The sequence below is a fragment of the Dioscorea cayenensis genome, chromosome 5, assembly GCF_009730915.1.
Source record: "Dioscorea cayenensis subsp. rotundata cultivar TDr96_F1 chromosome 5, TDr96_F1_v2_PseudoChromosome.rev07_lg8_w22 25.fasta, whole genome shotgun sequence".
In the NCBI taxonomy this organism is placed as follows: domain Eukaryota; kingdom Viridiplantae; phylum Streptophyta; class Magnoliopsida; order Dioscoreales; family Dioscoreaceae; genus Dioscorea; species Dioscorea cayenensis.
In genome coordinates this window covers 9,788,957-9,801,211 of record NC_052475.1, presented here as the reverse complement: position 1 = coordinate 9,801,211, position 12,255 = coordinate 9,788,957, and the positions used below count along the sequence as shown (strand labels likewise).

Genomic DNA, 12,255 nt, shown 5'->3' with positions numbered 1-12,255 from the left:
AGATTGTTCAATTTCTCCACCGGGACATGTATAGAGTTAGGCATAGTTGACCTTAGATTTGGGACTATGTATTAAAGGATCTCCGCGACTCATTAATGCATTTGTTAGAAAGCATAATAGAGGGTTTTGCACTTGAAACGATTGTCCTAGGTGGAACAATATGAAAGTACCCCATTTATATCGGTTGCCTTTCCTCTCAATTTTATTGTGCCTCTCGTTCTTATTTCTTTTATCTTTTTTTATATCAATCTCAAACATCATACTATCAATTTATTCTCATCATAGTTAGATAGCAATCATTGTGTTTTTATTCATTATTCTCTGTTGATACGATATCCACTCACCTGGGATTTATTACTTCGACACCAATGCACTTGCGGTTTACACGCATATTCGGCCGTGTCAAGTTTTTGGCACCGTTGCCGGGGAATAGGTATTTTAGAGACACTTTGCACTTTGCTATTTTAGCTATTTATCATTCATTCTATTTCACACTTTCTTATTCTTCCATCATTCTCATTTGTTTTCTTTTGTCATGTCTTACTTTTTCTTGTAAGGAGTTTTAATGATGATTGATCCACTCATTGCTTTGTATTCTCGAGTTGAAGCTCTTAGTGAACAAGTTGATAGAATTATTGCTTCACAACAACAGAGTATTCTTTGTTGCAACACAAATCATCCAATTGAAAAGGGATACCCAAACTTCTTGTGGAATAGTGACGGACAATATTGGGAAACACCTCAAAAGGAATGTCAAAAGGGTGAGATACTCGGAGAGGATGCACTTCAATTGCAAAGAGTATTAGCTAACTTTATTAAAGCATCTGATGTCTGCGTCCAAAATATGGAGACCACACTAAGATGTCATGAAGCCTCCTATAAAAACCTTGAGCATCAATTAGGAGGGATACTTGGCACACTCTCCGAGGAATAACAAGCATTTGAGAAAGCAATTCAAGTTCCTTATAGAGATGATGTGGTAGTGATCGGCAATGAAGAAATTGGGGGGAACGAATATGATGTTGTCGAGATTGAGGTGATGCAAGAAGAACCTTTCATTCAATGTGAAGATTGTTTGAATGGAAAGTATGTTTATGAGCAAGAAATGATACAAGGAGGGTCGGCAAAGGCAGATTGCTTTCAAGTTCAAATTGAAGAAGTAAATCCTAAGGTAATGGAACGAGTACCTCCCTTTGGGATTGATCAACTCATAAATTGCGAGAAAGAGATTTTGGGTTTGGAAGAAGATGTGGGCAGGAGATTGAAGCCATCCAATGACCCACTTGTGCTAAGCTTGGACAATTCCCAACCCAAATTGTTTCCTTGGAGGCCAAAGGTAAGATGGTTGGACTCTCCAACAAATATTCCGGCCTAGCAAGTAGATTTTTGGTTTAAGGGAATTAGCTATGAAATGTCTAGTTGGGAGGAACACACTCTTTTCAAGCCCCCATAAGGTAAGGAAGAGGTACGTCAAGCTTAGTGACATAAAACAAGCGCTTCTTGGGAGGCAACACAAGTCTTTATTGTTCTCTAGTGTCTAGTTTAGTGTTTGCATGAATAAGGCTTTAAGTGCTGGTGTCTTGATTTTTAGATGCTATTGCTGTGATTTTCTCGTGGATATTTTGGTTTAAATTTGTGCTTAAATGTTTATGGCGAAGTTGTGGATCATTTAAGCGAGTTTTTCGTGTTTCCTCTAGTATAGTTTGCATGATAGAAGCAGGCTCTGAGTATATCTATATGTTCAGGGATTTACAGCAGAACTTTAGTTTTTCTAAGGCATCCAGAGAAAATGCACCGGCATGTGGAATTTCCACAAGCTCATGGGTTTCTACTGAGAATTCATCCAGAGATGGCACAGGGCCGTGGACTCGCCCCTGTGAGAGACCTTGTGATGGTCCACGCCCATGTGAAATTTTTGCACGGGCGTGTGTTTCCCTGCAGAGACTTAGAGATTTTTTTTCGAGAAGACACAGGGGCGTGGACTCGCCCCTGTGGATGATTCTGCCAACAAACATATGAGCATGGGTAATTTCCGCACACCCGTGTGGTACTCTGAAGAGAATTTCTCATCCATACCGAGAAGGCACAGAAGCGTGCATCTGCCCTGTGAATTGCCCAGTTAGGATCCACTCTCGTGGGGAATTTCCGCACGGGCATGTGAAACACTTAGAGAATTTTCTCAGTTGGACAGAGAAGCCACAGGGGCTTGCGTCTGCCCCTGTGGGTCTGGCGCACGGGCGTGGGAATTTTCCGCATGCCCATGTGGATGCATTCAAAAGCATAGGGTGTCATCCCGAGAAACCACAGTGGCGTGAGTCTACCCCTGTGGGTCTCGCCAGTGGAGTCACACGAGCGTGGGTAATTTCCACACGCCCGTGTGGATGTACAGAACTCAAAAGGTTGCATTTTCGCTTTATAAATTTATTTTGCCTTTTCATCTTTTCACTCCCAAACATTCTGGGAACGCATCCTTGCACTCTCTCGACCTTTCACCATCGTTTTAGAGGGTTGTTACTTGAGTTTTCCGGTCGGTTTCTATTTTTTCATTCTCATTTCGTCGGTAAGCTTCTCTTTCTCTTTTCTTTGCCCAATCTTTATTTATTTTGCGGCACCAGCATCATCTTCACCAGCAGCGGCAACAAATGCACCAGCAATTGACACCGACACTTCAGGTGTCTTTATCTTCTTTGTTCTTATTTTTTGTATTTTATTTTTGTATTTTATTTTGGACTTGTATACTCATAAAGGATCTTCCTTCTGAGTTTATCTTTTATTTTTATCTTGAGTTGTGTTTCATTGCTCTATCTTTGATATACTCTAGTCGTTGTTGTTTATTGAGCTTCACTGAACCCGCTTGTGTATCCGTGCAGATGGTCTTGTTAGTATAGGAATTGAGAACTAGTCATGGACGCGGTCAAGGTGTTTTACACTTGGCCTTGTGTGCTTCACAACTCGTTAGAACTTCACTCCCAAGGACTTAGCTCCATCAAATGCACCACTAGGAGTCAGGGGAGTATTGTTTTAATTGCCCACTCCCACATGTGTTTTAAATTGTATTACCTTTATTGTGCTTGCATGCGTACATTAAGGGCAATGCACATCTTAAGTGTGGGGGGAGTTCACATTGCACATGTCCTTTATATAAATTTTGATTGACATACATGCTCACGCAGCCAATGGTAGTTCACCTTAGTTGCAATGTTTGTATTCTTGAGTTTAGGAGAATTTTAACATTGAATGTTTTCATTCCCAAGTTTTTAAATGTTTCCTAGTTTAGAATTTCATTTCTTCAGTAATAAATTGATGAGTGGGTGCTTTGATGATTTTTTGTTGGTGTTGAAGTTTTCATGGAAAATTTTGGTGATTTAAATTGATTTTTGTGTATGTGGCATGGTTGAGGGTGTAATTCATGTTTATAGTTGAAGAATTAGTGTTAATTTGAAGTTTGGAACCTTGCGTGGACTGTCTGCAGAAATTTTGCAGCTCACGCGGTCGTGTGGAATTTCCACACGGCCGTGTACAGTACCCACGCGGGGGTGTGGAATTTCCACACCCCCATGTGGCTTATAAGAGTATGAGGGGTCACTTTTCATTATCTTCACCACTTACACCCATCTTCTCCCACTTCTCCATCTTCAAGAATCTGAACTTTTGAGCACAAAAACTAGTTTTCTTCAACTCCTTGGAGATTTAAAAGTGTTTTGCCGGCATTTGCATTAAGTTTCCTTCACCGATTTGCTCGGTAAACTTCATTTTCCCCTATCTTCTCTATGCCCTTATTTTTGCCAATCCATAGAGTTTTTATTGGTTTATAAGTGTTGTTTTTTTCATGGAAAAATCTTGTAGAGACACTTTAGAATGTATGGATCGGAAATTTTTTTGGAGCGTTGGAGCCCAATCATGGCTTCTTGGCCATGGTTAGGCGCCCTACACGCGGCGTGGCCGGCCCACACGCCCGCGTGGGCGAGCCGGCCGTTCGGCTGCGCTCAGCGGCGCGCGGCTGCCCAGCGCTCGCGTGGGGCTGGCCAGCCCGTTCGGCTGCACGCCCAGCGCCGCGGCCAGCCCACGTGCCCGCGTGGGTGGCCACCACTGGCTGCACGCCCGCGTGCGCGCGGCCACCACGCCCGCGTGGGGTCGGCGACCGTCGCTAGCGCCCGCAGCGGGCTGCAGCCCCACGCAGCTGCAGGGCTGGCGCCAGCGCTCGCGTGGTGCCCCGGCCGAGCAGCGCGCAGCGTGCGCGTGGCTTCCCACGCGCCGCGTGGGGCTGGAAAAAGTACCCAATAAGGCCGAGAAAAGTGCTTGGCTTGCCCTCCACGCCCGCGTGGAGCCCACATGACTCATCAAATTCATGCTTAGCGACTCCTTTTGAAGCTTTATTTGCGGGTATGACACCAAGGACCGAAAAAAACTTGTTCGAAATGCTTGAATTTCATACGGTTAACCTTGGATGAGAAGATTATTTTTGGCACACCGGCAACACCGAAGACAGCGTTGATGCTTGAGGCGTCCCACTCATGATTCTTTAGTTTTCTTTACTTTTTGTTTTTCATTTTTTTAGTTTTTTTCTTTATTTTTATTTTTATTTATTTTTTTCTTTGTTTTTTTAGACTTTAGTTAACTTTTGTGTTTTGTTTTTGTTTGTGCGAGTTTGTGCTTCATGTGTTTACCTATAAAAACTCGTACATCTTTTTTCTTTTTGTTGAGCTTTCATGAACCCCTTATATACGTGCGAGATGGCCTTGAGAGTGATGTTGATGGTGTTTTAGTCATAGACACGATCATGTGCGTTGTCCCATGGTTGTGTGAGCTTCACAACCCTATACAACACGCCCTTGAGTTGGACTTCACCAAAGCGTTTAATAAGGAATTCGAGGGAGTATTGTTTTTAATTGCATTCCCGACACATTATGCTTCTATTGATGCTATTTTTTTATTGTGCTTACATGTGTACATTGAGGACAATGTACATCTTAAGTGTGGGGGAGGGTTCACCTTATACATGACTTTTTACTTGTGTTTTTCATGAGCATGCTCTTGTTGCCAATGAAGGTTCACCTTAGGGTTAAGAGTTTAATTCTTAGTTTTTTTGGAGGTTATAAACATGGATTTTTATCATGCTCTAGTTTTCATCCAATTTTATTGAATATTTTTCTCCGATTGCCCTTTGTGCATTTTCTCGCTCATTAGACCTATGAAGACTCTAGTTCATTATGTTTGGGACTTTAGTGTGCTAGTTTTTTTATTTGAAATCAGAAAAAAATTAAAAAAACGAAATGGAAATTGTTTGTTGTTTGTACATAGGGTGTGGAAAGAGCTACCACCCATGATGTATGTAGCTACTCTCATAAGTCGGATACTTGTTATGCCCTAATGAGAGAAAGAGCTATCTCATGGGATGTGTGAAAGCTACCATCCTCGGTAGAAAGAGCTACCACCTCGAAAGTGTGAAAGCCACTCGGGAGGCATCTTGGGAAAGGGCTACCTTAGAGATTGTGTGAAGCTACTACCTATTCTTTCTGTTTATAAATAAGTCCCATGTTAATAAGAATTTGGTAGTGGACATAGTGTTGACATGAGTTGAGTTTTTTTCCACACACACACGCATTCGGATTTTTATCACATTCATTTTTTTGATTGGATTGTTTGCTAGAGCATTGATTGATTTTGTCTAGTGTTTGATTCTCTCCATGACTGTAGAATTTTATTCTTGTACTCTCTTGTTGAACCTAAGGCCAAGCACTTCCCTTTTCATTCCATGAGTTTATTGTTTAATTTTTGCTTGAGGACAAGCAAAGGCTTAAGTGTGGGGGAGTTTGATAAATGCTTGAGTAGACATATTTTTATATATGTTTTACATGCATTGAGCATCATTTTTTACTATGGTTTATGTCTCATATCGTGTATTTGGTGTTCTTTTTATGCATATAGGTTGTGAATGCCTTGAAGAGTAAAAAGGAAGCAAAGATAGGGCTATAAAGACATAATGTTGGGAGTTCTTGTTCAATTCAAGGACCAAGACACGAGAGGAGTTTATAAAGCGTGGAGATGTGTGCCAACTTCTAAGAAGATTCAAGTCAATTCACTATTTGGAAGGGGCACAAAGGCAGCCACATCTTCATATTCCTTCTCTTTGTGAAGATTGCAAGACCTCTCAAAGATACGTCGATGAAGAAAAGTTTTATAGCCTACCACATGGGACGTGTGCCCGGACATGTGGCCTTAAGAGAAGAGTGTTCGGATCGCGTTTTTGTGAAAAAAATCATGTAGCAATTTCACTGTAGCAGTAATGTAGCAGATTGCATTTCGCGGCGGCGTGGAAATTCCAGCGCCCGCGTGGAAATTCTGCGACCCGCAGCGCGTGGAAAATCCACGCGGGCGTGAGGGGCACGTGACGAGGCGATCTAAGGCCTATAAATAGCCCGTTTTGCCCTATTCTTTCTCATCTTTTGTGCGGCTCTTGAGGGGTGAGAGCGGCTAGGGGTTTGGAGAGGAGGTCTTTGCGGCTTTGGAGGCGCTTCGTCACCAACTTTGATCGATTCCTCCTCCGTCATAGCATCAAGGAAGCCACCGGTGAACCTAGCTTGGAGTGGGTCCTTCAAGACGTCGAAGCTCTCCATCAAGGCCATCGGTTCATATATAAGGGGTTTATTTCTATGGTTTTTAATGTACTTTCATTCATTGATGGTGTGTTTTGTATGTTGCTCCATGGAGGGCTAAAACCCTAGAGGGTATTTGGGCTTGTGAACCCTAGGATTCTCATCTTTTGTGGATTTGCTTTGTGTTTCTATTTAATCCGAGTTTGATTAAGTTTCATTCTTGATTGTTTAATGCTTGCTTGCCTTATTGATCTTATGGTTATTTGGTTTGCATGATTTGTTGCCTTGGTGGGAGAGAGATCTCCATTAGGGTTAGAACCTCAAGATTGAAGAGGGTTGAGAGGGTGAGTCATGAGATAGTGAAGTGTCCCCTTTCCCCTCCGATTGGTGTATTCTATCTCCATTCCCTAAGCTCTATGCAACCATATTTGGTGGGAGGCGTGAGATTGCTCGATTTCTCCGCCGGGACCTTGTAGGGGGTTAGGATCCTTCGCCGGGAATTAGGGTTGGATCAATCTTTAGGAATTGGATACACAATTTGGAATCCCTAGAGTGCTTTGCGGTCATATGTGGTGTGAGGTGTTGAGATTGATTGATTTCTCCACCGGGACCTCGTAGGGGACTAGTATCGGTGATCTAGAGATAGACCCGATTATGTTTGGATTTCCACGACTTAACTTACTCATCATAGAAACACTTTGCTTATCCGGTACCTAATACCTGAATCCTAGGGGGAGCATTGCCCGAATACCCCACTTTTACTGATTGAGATTCTTCTTCCATTTTACCCTTGCATATTTGTCTCCGGTGTTCATCTCTTCGCACATTAGATCACCACACTATCCCATTATCATTAGGCTAGATAGCAGAGAAGAAGTTAGTACTAGTAGCCCTGTTCCCTGTGGATTCGACTACCCGACTCACCGGGTATTTATTACTTCGACACCCGTGCACTTGCGGTTTACACACGCATATTCGGACGTGTCAAGTTTTTGGCGCCGTTGCCGGGGAATAGGATACTAGGAACGCTAGGACTTTGTTGCTCTAGCCATTTATCCATTTTTCATTTTATTTTTCTATTCCACACTTTCTTTTTCTTCCATCATTCACATCGGTTTTTATTTTGTTTTCATCCATTTCACTTTATCTTCTTCCACCGTTCTATTTTGTTTTATTTTGTCTTACTTACTTTTTCTTGCATGGAACTTGAATGATGATTAATCCAATTTTAAACTTATATTTTCAGGTTGAAGCTCTCACTAGAAAACTTGATCAATTTGTTAATGTTCATCAACATCACAATCCATATCGCATCAACTATCATCCAAATCAAAGGAGCTACCCAAATCTCTTGTGGGATATTGATGAACAACAATGGGAAGCACCTCAAGAAGAATTTCAGATGGATGAGAAGCTTGAAGATGATGTACTTCGGTTGGAAAGAGTGTTACCGAGATTTATTGAAGCCACCGATGCTCGTTTCCAAAATATTGAGGCCACATTAAGTTGTCACGAGGTCTCCATCAAAAACATTGAACATCAATTAGGGAGAGATCTTGGACATGCTTGCTAAGGAAAAAAAGAAGAATTTGAACAAGCAAGGCAAGTATCTCCGGGCCATGATGAGGCCATGAGCAACATTGAAGAAATTGGGCAAATTGAGTACATTGAGGTAGAAAAATGAAAAAGAAAGAAGTTGAACATCATCTTGAGATTTTGGATTGTGTGAATGAAGATTATGCTTGTGAACGAGGAAATTTTCAAGGGGATTTGCTAGTCTCATGTTCTTTCCAAGTTGAAAATACACAAGAAGATGCAAATCCCAAGGTAATGGAACAAGCATTTCTCTTTGGGATTGATCAAATCTTACAATGCAAGAAAGAGACTTTGGGAAGGGAAGAAGATGTGGGTAGGAGATTGAAACCATCCAATGACCCACCTATGCTAATCTTGGACAATTCCCAACCCAAATTGTTTCCTTGGAGGCCAAAAGTAAGATGGTTGGACTCTCCAACAAACACTTCATCCCGGCAAGTTGACTCTTGGTTTAAAGGAAGTAGCTATGCAATATCTAGTTGGGAGGAACACACTCTTTTCAAGCCTCCATAAGGTAAGGAAGAGGTACGTCAAGCTTAGTGACGTAAAACAAGCGCTTCTTGGGAGGCAACCCAAGTTTTTAAATGTTTCCTAGTTTAGAATTTCATTTCTTCAGTAATAAATTGATGAGTGGGTGCTTTGATGATTTTTTGTTGGTGTTGAAGTTTTCATGGAAACTTTTGGTGATTTAAATTGATTTTTGTGTATGTGGCATGGTTGAGGGTGTAATTCATGTTTATAGTTGAAGAATTAGTGTTAATTTGAAGTTTGGAACCTTGCGTGGGCATGCTGTAGAATTTTGCAGCTCACGTGCGTGTGGAATTTCCACACGGCAGTCTACGAGCTCCAGCTGGGGTGTGGAATTTCCACACCCCCACGCTTAGATGTGTACGGAGTGAAGCGTTGAAGTGATTTTAGCACCTAGGGCTTAATTGTGACTAGGGATCTTCCGCTTGGACCAAATGGTTAGGTCTACATCTAAGAAGAGGATTTATCACTTGGAATCCCTTGAACTCACTGCGATTCTATACGAGTGCGAGGTTGAGAGATTGTTCAATTTCTCCTCCGGGACATGTATAGAGTTAGGCATGGTTGACCTGGGATTTGGGACCATGTATTGAAGGATCTCCATGACTCATTAATGAATTAGTTAGAAAGCATAATTGAGGGTTTTGCACTTGAAACAATTGTCCTAGGCAGAACAATATCCAAGTACCCAATTTATATCGATTGCCTTTCCTCTCAATTTTATTGTGCCTCTCGTTCTTATTCCTTTTATCTCTTTTTATATCAATCTCATTCATCATACTGTCGATTTATTCTCATCATAGTTAGATAGCAATCATTGTGTTTCTATTCACTATTCCGTATGGATACGATACCCACTCACCTGGGATTTATTACTTTGACACCCGTGCACTTGAGGTTTACACGCATATTCGGTCATGTCAGGGATCTAGTTAAGAGATTGCCATTAGCTCATAGTGAGGTTTCATAGAATGTTAATGCAATTGTGCCGATGTCTATATCAGCTCTGCACCTATTCAGTTACTCTTCGTCTGAGAAAGCGGGGTTTAGTATAATTCTGGAAACCTCTCAGTTCAAATAGTATTACATACCTAGATAACCTTTGTCCTATACTTCATAACCCTAGATGGATATTACGCCCGGGCATCGTCTCTTCCCTTGATTTCTCTCCAATCTTATTTCCCATATTTTCTAGTTTTCTTTTTGTTTTGTTTACACACATAACTTCACTCGTTAGGCTAATTTTTGAATTCGGAGTTATTATTAGTATTCACCTTCTTCCCTGTGGACCGACATTCTCCCCTTCAAGCACACTTTATTACACGACCAATACATACTCTTATTAGGAATACTTGTTTTTTCTGTCACTTTCATCGTTTCTTTTATTTTTATTATTTATTTATATTCTCCCACTTTTCAATTGTTTCCTAATTCTTGTTTCTTTTGTTTGATTTCAGTGCATGCCACCAAAGGATAAAAGCTCCAAGACTGGCAAAAGGCGATAGTAGTATAGAAAGAGTGAACAGAACTAGATTGAGAATAGCTCTACTGAATGAGATAGGATCTTTGACAGTGAGTGTTGAGAAAGAGCAGTAGAACACTATGGTAGATCATGGGAACCAACATATAACCCTTTCAGATTATGCTCACTCCACTCTTGATGGTTCTCAAACAAGTATAGTGTACCCACCAGTTGCAACAAACAATTTTGAGCTTAAACATGCGTTTGTATAGATGGTACAGAGTGTAGCACAGTTCCATAGATTACTAGACGAGGATCCTAATAATCATATTGTGTGTGTGTGTGGGGGGTTCCTCAAAGTTTGTGACATGCTTAAGATCAACAACATTCTTGATGAAGCTATTAGACTACACTTATTCCTATTTTCACTAAGAGAAAGAGCTGAATAGTAGCTTTAGGCTCTTCCTCGAACATCTATCATGACTTAGGAATAGCTTGTCTGAATGTTCTTGGCTCATTATTTCCATCCATGAAGAACGAGCAAGTTGCGTTAAGAGATTACAACATATGCACAATTGGACACTGAATATTATTTGAGGCATGGGAGAGGTTTAAAGATTTGTTGAGGAAATGTCCGCATCATAACCTCCCCGAATGGATCGAAGTTTAGATTTTTCCATCAGGGTCTCAATTTGAGTACCTAAAAGCTCATTGATTTTGTTGTAGGAGGATTGCCTAGCAGTAAGACCCTAGAGACTACCAAACAGTTAATTGAATAGATAGCCATGAACAACTACCAGTTGAATTTGAGAGACAAATTAGTTGTCAAGCCAGTTGGGATGATTGAAGTCAGTGAGGTTACAACATTAGTAGCCCAGGCGGAGCTATTAAGAAGGAAGATTGACAGTTTGTCTACTCAAAAATCAGCTACGGTAATGGTTTGTGATACTTGTGGGGGAGGACACACTCCCTCAGACTGTTCCGTTGTAGGGATAGTGCATGGATCCGTCGAACAAGTGGATTTCATTGGTAGTGCCCCCAAATAGTAAGGGAATCCCTACAATGGCACGTACGACCCTAGATGGCAGAATCATATCCCTATTTCTTTTGCGAAGGTCAAGGACAACAGCAAAAAGCTCTGCCAGTTTCCACCTCACTAATAGAATGACAAGAGACCCGCATTAGAGAAAGTGCTTACTTTGTTCATTTAGAGCATGAACATCAAGTTCCAACAGTTAAACAATAGGTTCCAGGGCATATAGCCACCATTGAGAAACCAACAAGCATCTCTTCTGAACTTGGAGAACCAAGTGGGACAAAATCCCAAATTATTATCTGAGTAGCCTCAATAAAGCCTATCGAGTAACACTGAAGCCAATTACCGTAAGCACCTCAAGGCAATCACACTTCAGAGTGGTAAAGTGTTGGGTATGGGTAATGAGAAGCTGATGAAAAAAAAAGAAGAGCCATAAATTGAGTTCGTTGAGAGTCCGACACAGCAAAGTGTACATACTCTGAGTGTTGAGAAGAGAATGCCACCACCAATGAAAGAATATGTTCTCTGACTCCCCTCCAAGAAGGAGGAATGATCGTATAGATGAACAATTAAAGAGATTTCTGGATTTGTTGAAGCAATTGCACATCAATGTACTATTTGTGGAAGCCTTATCCCAAATGCCAAAGTATGCTAAGTTTCTTAAGGATTTATTAACAAGCAAGCGAAACTTGAGGAGATATCAATGATGACATTGAGTGAACAGAGTTCGGTGTTACTTCAAAACTAGCTGCCAAAGAAGCAAAAAGATCTAGAAAATTTTACTATTCCTTATAACATTGGTGATTTGATTGATGAAAAAATCCTAGCAGATTTACGAGCCAGCATTAATGTAATGTCGTACACCATGTTTAGAAAATTGGGACTATTTGACCTTAAACTAACTAGGATGACATTGCAACTAGCGGACCGTTCCAATAGACATCCTTGGGGAATAATAGAAGACTTTTTGGGTTAAGGTCAACAAGTTCATTTTCCCTGTAGATTTTGTAATTCTAGATGTAGACGAGGATGTTGAA

At 41.1% G+C, this 12,255-nt stretch overlaps 1 non-coding gene across 1 annotated transcript; it reads right to left on the bottom strand.

The window, feature by feature from the left end:
- Positions 1 to 10,724: 10,724 nt before the first annotated feature.
- LOC120262569 lies at positions 10,725 to 10,830 on the bottom strand. Its single transcript, XR_005536836.1, has one exon. It is a non-coding gene; the product is annotated as a small nucleolar RNA R71 (small nucleolar RNA).
- Positions 10,831 to 12,255: the final 1,425 nt, after the last annotated feature.